Source organism: Nelumbo lutea, chromosome 2 (genome assembly GCF_056320005.1).
Source record: "Nelumbo lutea isolate HS-2025 chromosome 2, American lotus-T2T, whole genome shotgun sequence".
In the NCBI taxonomy this organism is placed as follows: domain Eukaryota; kingdom Viridiplantae; phylum Streptophyta; class Magnoliopsida; order Proteales; family Nelumbonaceae; genus Nelumbo; species Nelumbo lutea.
Genome location: NC_142685.1, coordinates 58,349,242 through 58,356,777, shown reverse-complemented (window position 1 = coordinate 58,356,777; position 7,536 = coordinate 58,349,242).

Here is a 7,536-nt window from a genome sequence, read left to right as displayed (position 1 = left end):
TTATGTGGGCTATTTAGAAAAGCCTCAATGCTCTATACTTTCAACAAAAGCCTTTCCATCCAACTCAAATCTTATATTATCTGAATGCCTGTTTTGACTTCTTTAAGTCATCTCTACTGGTAGTCTCGGTTCCTGTTCATAATGATCTTCCAAAAGTCACTCCATCTAATTGAATGCCTCCACCGAATGAATGTCGATGGTACCAGTTGGTAGCTCCTCTTCTAGTGCTGGTTTTATCATTAAAAACGGGTGATTTGGTTTATGCTAGAGCTATTCCTTTAGCAGCCTGATCATCATTGGAAGTTGAAGCAAAGGCCATGTATAAGGGGCTTCTTTTCTCTTTGGAAATAGGTTTTTGAAGACGATTATCAAATCATTTGTTCTCTTCTATTGGACAGGTTGCAAACCCCTCCTTACTATTGATTAGGGGTGTTCATAAAAAATAGAAAAAGCCAATCCGAATTAAGAAAAATGAATTGAAAGATCTGGATTAACTGAATGATTTGGTATTTTTGAAAAATTGAAGGATCGATTCTGTTTTTGGTTAACCTAAAAAATTGGTGGTTAATCAAATAAACCGGTATATTATATATATATATATATATATATATACATACATACATACAGACATACATACATATATCTATAAACAAATTTCATTGGTTAAATCAATTTACAGTTATATATAGATATAGATATATGTATGTATGTCTGTATGTATGTATGTATACACATTTATTTATAAAACATATATGATAAATATAAAAAACCAGAAAACCGAAGAATCGAACTAGTCAAAAACCGAGAATTATCTATACATTCTCTAGCACATTTTGCTTTATCTTGTTCCAGAATTCACATATGATCCTCCCCTTCCCATTTTCTTTTTGATGTAATGAGTCGTGAGATTCATGTTGCTTGACCAATGAAATTTGTTTGTAGAACTTCCAACTCATGGTTTAGATTGGACATGGATTTGTTGCAACCCTAACACGACGCGACAGGGTTTAAAAAATACATGATTTCTAAACACGACTTGACCCTATAAGAGCCAACCTAATACCAACCTGACTCCGCTTGTAGCATTTCAAATGTATTTTTTAACACATTTAAAGACCTAAAATCCATTAATTTAAATTAGGAAATTGTTTTATAGATTCTAAGGTGTCACTTTTTCCATTAAAAAAAAGAAGAAAACCAAAACCAACATGTAAATAAGTCATAAACTTTAAGGTTATAGAGTTAGAAGTGAATAAGTTGTAGGGTATCATGACCCAATGGGGTGGGTCAGCCAAAACCTGAACCCGACTCGAGTCAATGAATCAAAACCCTAACCCAACCCTAAAGCCAAATATACCTCAAAAAAGGCGAATGAAATTTGCCTTTGGTCTTAAAAATAAAAGGACAAATTTCTTATGTTATCCTTATGGTTTGACTAATTGACTAACTTTGCCCTTACTTTTTACATATTGTCTTAGGGTACCCTTAAGTTTTTTGACAATTGTCTAAAACCTCATTGCCATTGATGCCCATTAACAGAAAGACGAAAAAGGCTATTTTATCCATTATTCGCTTTCAAATTTTCAAAATGAAACAAGAAAAAGGGAGAGAGAGAGAGAGAGTACAGGTCGAGAGATCAATAATGACAAAATGTTTATTTTGCCCTTATTATAAATTTAAAGGGGTAGAATGCTTTACAGACCCATTTTCTTCCAACTTTCTTTTCTCTACCAAGAGTGAATATTTTTTGCATTTAAATCTGGCACAAGTAGGTAAGAATTCATGAAGTACAGAAATTATCAATGCAATGTGGGTTTTTCCTAGAATCACCAGCTCATTTTGTTGGACTCCTATGTTCTTATAAATTGTACTAGATTGCTTTTGGACTCGACTTTTGTTGTAGGTTTCACCAGATCACCATTGGACTAAAAAAACCATTTATTAGCATCCTTCAAATGCCCTGTTGCTCCCACGGACCAGTCCAAATTCTAATAGCTGGGGTGCCACCCCATTCTGCCGTTTTTCTTAGGATAGACTCATTGGGCTTTATAGTGAGTCACAACTATAGGTTGACTGAAGAACATAGAGTTGATCAGAAACAGAGTCCATTCCATTTGAGTTCACTCTCGAATCAAAAATCAAATTCTTCTTCATATCCATCATCATCTTCCTCAATTGGTCATCATGGTAATAGTCAAGGTTTAAAATTTCGATATATACGATATGCCCGATACAGGGTGTATCATATCATTTTTTTGAAAAATAGATATGGGATACACATGAAAATTGGATGTTTTGTCTTTTTTTATGCATATCGAACCCGTATTGGGAGCATATTGGGGCGTATTGGTAGCATATTGACAAAAAAGATACGACAAAAAACTAAAAAAAATTAAAGGAGGAAAACAAGCTTCTTTTCCTCAAAATAAGCCTTCTTTCACCCTCAAATGACTCTAAAACTCCAAACTTCATTCCTAGAGTGCTAGATTTGTAAAAGTTTGCAAGAAACAAGTGTGAATCATTAAATTTTAAAAGATTTTTCAAATTATAAAAAAATATGGCAAAAATAGGTAATTTTTTTAATTTTTTATAATACATTGTGATTTCTTTTTTTCTGGAATGTTTAAATTTATGTTGATCTACATTTATTACATTCAAAATCATAATTTTTTTTTGTGTTATCAATAGATTTATAAAAATTTCATGAAGATATTTAGGAAAAATATAAATTAAGAAAAATTTTGAAAATGTAATTTTTCTCTACCTATAACGACTAAATATGTTTTAGATCTATGGATTTATCTATCATATCCATAGAGCAATTGAAATTTCTTCTTTAATTTTTTTTTTTATTTTTATATTTTTAGTATTAAAAAATAAATAATAATTAATTATAATTTATCATTTGATCACAACAATTGAATATATTATAATTCTATGGATGATATATCATATCCACAGACCAATTGAAATTTCTTCTTTAATAATTTTTTATATTTTTAGAATTAAAAATAATAATTAATTATATTTTATCATTTGATTACAATGATTGAGTATATTATAATTCTATGGATGATCTATCATATCCATAATCAATTGAATTTTCTTCTTTAATAACTATATTTTGAATATATTATATAATGTTTATTTATTTTTTATAATTTTTGGAAATGAATAATAAATAATTATTATTAATTATATTTTCACATAGAAATTGTGCCAATGCATGTTTTATGGTTGGATAGGAGAGTTGGGTTTTTCCCATCACATAAAACATTAAAACTTAAGAATTATAATTTATAAATTATAGTTAAGCATAGGATTTTTAATGAAATTATATTTAGCTACAATATATTTCTTCATAAAACCATTGAAATATATAAATTTAATGTATATACACCTCATTGAGGTCTTATATTTAGTGTTGTTGATGTATTCTTATGATTTGTTAAAGTATTTATAGTGTTTCCAAGCATATATATGTGTATCTTAGTTTTTCTCCGATATGCATGCGTATCCAAGGTTTATCATGATACGTCTCTTAAAATTGCCTTTCCAATACACTTGACGTTTCCGATACTTTAAACCTTGGTAATAATAACATCAATCTTAAGTCCATTCTTCTTAGAGAACTGTGTATCCAAGGTTTATGCCAATACGTTTCTTAAAATTGCCTTTCCAATACACTTGGCGTTTCCGATACTTTAAACCTTGGTAATAGTAACATCAATCTTAAGTCCATTCTTCTTAGAGAACTGTGTTAATCTATAATAGGTTCTTCTAATTATAGATATTGTTAACAGGAAACAAAAATTAGATTCATATAGTTTTTCTTTTGCCTCCCCATCCCCTTGCCTTGCCTCCTAAGCTCTTTGAGCCTACTGTTTTGCTACAAGCAGCATGGGAATCCACATCTAACAACCCATTCTCCAGTATCCATACCAAGTTCTTGAAGCCTTCATCCTCCTCTACTCGTTGATTAATTCCTGAATAAACTGGTCCCTCTTTTGTTGCAGCCTTATCATGTGTTGCACCAACTAGATAAAACGCTTCCATCACTATATCTTGGAAATGCTTTACTTTATTTAATTCCTCCTCCACATTCTCTCTATAATACTGCTTGCCGATGATCATCATCATCACATTGAGTGTTAACTCAAAAACGTTGACTTCATATCTACCCCCTCAGAACCAGAGGAGGCAAGCCATCGGATGATCATTGGTGCGTGTGTGGGAAAACTTCTAAAGATGATTGGTGGACACTATCTAGAGGTTGCTGATGTGCTAGTGGTTTCCATACAAGAACCAAGCTATGCTTGTAACCTATGTATTTCTCGTTAGGGCAGACAAGAATCATGTCGAACTCCAACAGTATGCAATTGATCAGCTTCGGAGGGGACCATTGTCTCCAAATTGAAGAAAACAATCTTTGGGCAATCTTCCCTTGAACCCATTTATAAGTAGTGATCAAATGGATGTGTTGTTGTATTATTTTATGTTGTCCATTTGGTGCACAAATGAAATGAATGACGAAAATGAGGTGCGGTTCATGGAGGAAGGACACAGGAAGAGGAGTTGTGACATATTCTGAGAAAAACCCACAATTGATTATGAGAAAAATGAGCCTCCTTTCCAAGAAACCATGGACCTATCATCTCCTTTGTTACCTAGTTTTTCCATGACAAACTGAATGTTTAAGTGGTCGACTCTCAAAGCTTGGAGGTAACTTTGAAGGAAAGTCAATGGATTAAGCCATGCCAAGTTGCAGAGTGCACATACATCTAGTTTGGTTGTGTTGAAGTAGGGATCAATGCAAACCAGTGGTTGTATTGTGTGCTCTTTGCATTCTGACCAAAACCATTCATCTTCATCTCTAAAGATGACTGTCCACATGGTAGGACAAACATTACTCATAAATGGCCTGAAATGATGTGACACGGATTAAGGTTTACATTCTTAGAATCTCATATCGGTTCCCAAAGTAAACTCTTTTTGAGTTTGGGTCGGTTGAGGATAATAGGTTATAGTATTCATTTCCAGATGAAATTGTTAGACAGTATATGTTCTTAGCTCTAATCAGACTGATGTACATGAACATATATTTGTAAATGAATAAAGTAAATTATTGTTTCATGTCAATATTGGTATGTTTCATGTATTTACCCCTTAAACTAGACACTTATGAGACTCGTAATAGTTTAGAATATTTTCAGCCATTGGATAGATTTGGGGAATTTATCCTGCTAAGGCTAACACCGATGTGCTGCCAAATAAGTTGGGACAGCTTGTCTTAACTGTTAGGGTTAGACCCAAATCATATGTAGTGTGTGTTTGGACGAAACACTAAACTTGGATCATTTTCCAATTATGCCCTGCACCTTGGAGATTGATGGTCAAAACTAGAAAACTACACATAACTCCAAAGTTGATTATGGTACTACACTAGGTGTTAGATTGGGTTGTCTTTAATATGCCAATCAGTGAGATACATCAAGGATCAAAATCTAGGTATGTTGGGGCAGTTTGAGAATTCACTTAAGTGGGTAATCATAGTGATATGATCGGCCCCTTTATTGGACAAAGTGAATGATAGGATTTACACTCTAATGGAAACCTAAACTGTTAGTAGTGAATTTCAATTGTGTTTGAAATTTGATTTTGCAAAATATATTTAAGATATATGTATTTATGTTTTATGAAAAATGATTTCAAGGTTTTAAACTCGAGATCTATCTGAGTAGAGAATGTGACACTGTACCTTGCAGCAAGGGGAGATGTTCTTCCTTGTCGAGTAATGTTGCGATCATTATGAGCCGAGAAATTAAGTGTAAGAGACTATTATATGGCTGATTTCCTGATGGATTTTATCATACTTAAATTCATTATCCTTGGGTCTTCATAGGATGACTGAATTCAATGATCATTTAGGTGTAAATGTTGAACACATATTGAGCCTATAGTGATGTGCTTAGGGGTTCATTGCGTTTAGTAGTGAATTCGACCAAGCCTTTTCACAGAGGTTGGTCTAAATCCATGTGGACTTATGTGAAGCTATTATGGGGTCCCACACCATATAAATTAGGCCTAAGTTAGCCATGCAACATCTTAAGTCATGAGCTTTTGAATTAAATGGGCATAATTCCTATTATTAATAAGATTAAGTAAATTGTCACATGAGAACTTAAATTGTCATGTGCTCTAGGTCAAATTTGGGTTTGGAAATGGGTATGGAACACCTATCCTCTTAAGATAATAAGGTTTATCTCTAAATAGAGTCTAGACTAGAACACCACTCTTTCTTGTTATATCTTCTTCTCTTTTTTCTTCCAAGAAACCCTATAACAACCTAGGCTTTCAAGAATTGATTAGATAAGTTTTCTTCTTTGTTTTTGCATGAAAAATTTAGAAGAAAATTAGGCTCACTTACCTCATTCAATTCAATCAAGTTGGATCATAGTTTTGCTGAAAACAATGTTGCTAAACCGGCTTCACCTGCACACTACGCCATCTTTAGTGGAGGTTGGTTTTAGGATTGATTTGAGCATGAACTTCCACTTTGGGATCTGCATTTGTGGAATCCGTATCAGGTATACATCTCTCTCTTTGTTTTGTTTCAAATCTAGTCTGGTTCAATGTAAGATTGATCCGAAAAATTCAGTTTTCAAATTTATTGGGAAATCGATTCCTATAAGAGTTAATTTTTTTTTGAAATTTTGCCTAGCCATTTAGCATGATTCGACCATCCATATGATGGATTCAAAACCCTTCCAACAAAAAGCCATCGATCTTGGGATTGAGGATTTTCATCCATCCTAACATATGATTGAAGGTGTGTTTTTTCTTGAACCAAAACCACCATTGTTTTAATGGGAAACAATTTTGTGACTTAAAAAGGCATGGTTGTTACTTTGTTGGGTTTGGACTCCTTATGTCATGATAGCAACTGTTTTCGTGTCGTAACTTCATCAGTGACAACATGTTCATGAGGTTTTTTAAGAACAATGTGGATTACTGTCCAATCCACAGTTATGATATCTTCTACAACAATTTGCTGCTCCACCCAACCCCAAGATGTAGTCGTTCTGGGTGAAGATCAATCGCCGATAAGGGAGACAATGACGAAGACAAAGATAAAGATGGAGTGGACTTAAATGAAGAGGTATTTTAGGAATTTTTGGAAAATATATCAACTACGTGATAAGTTGGATGGATTAGACGGACCAAAAAGACATAGTAGATTGGACCAATCCGGTCCAAAGTATTTATTAGATTGGACTGGACCTAGTCCGTTCGTAATAAATTTATATTGGATTTGATGGGTTTGGGTTGAAACCAAGCTAAATTAAAATGAATTTGAACAAATTGAATGGTCTAAATATTGAATTGGACCAGTCCAAAATAGTCTAATTTATTCATTAGATTGGATTGGACTTGGCCCATTTGTAATGGATTCACATTGGACCAGATCGAACTAGACCAAATCCAATCCAATCAACATCCTAATCAAGAGATAAACAAGATAGAGTTAGTAAATTA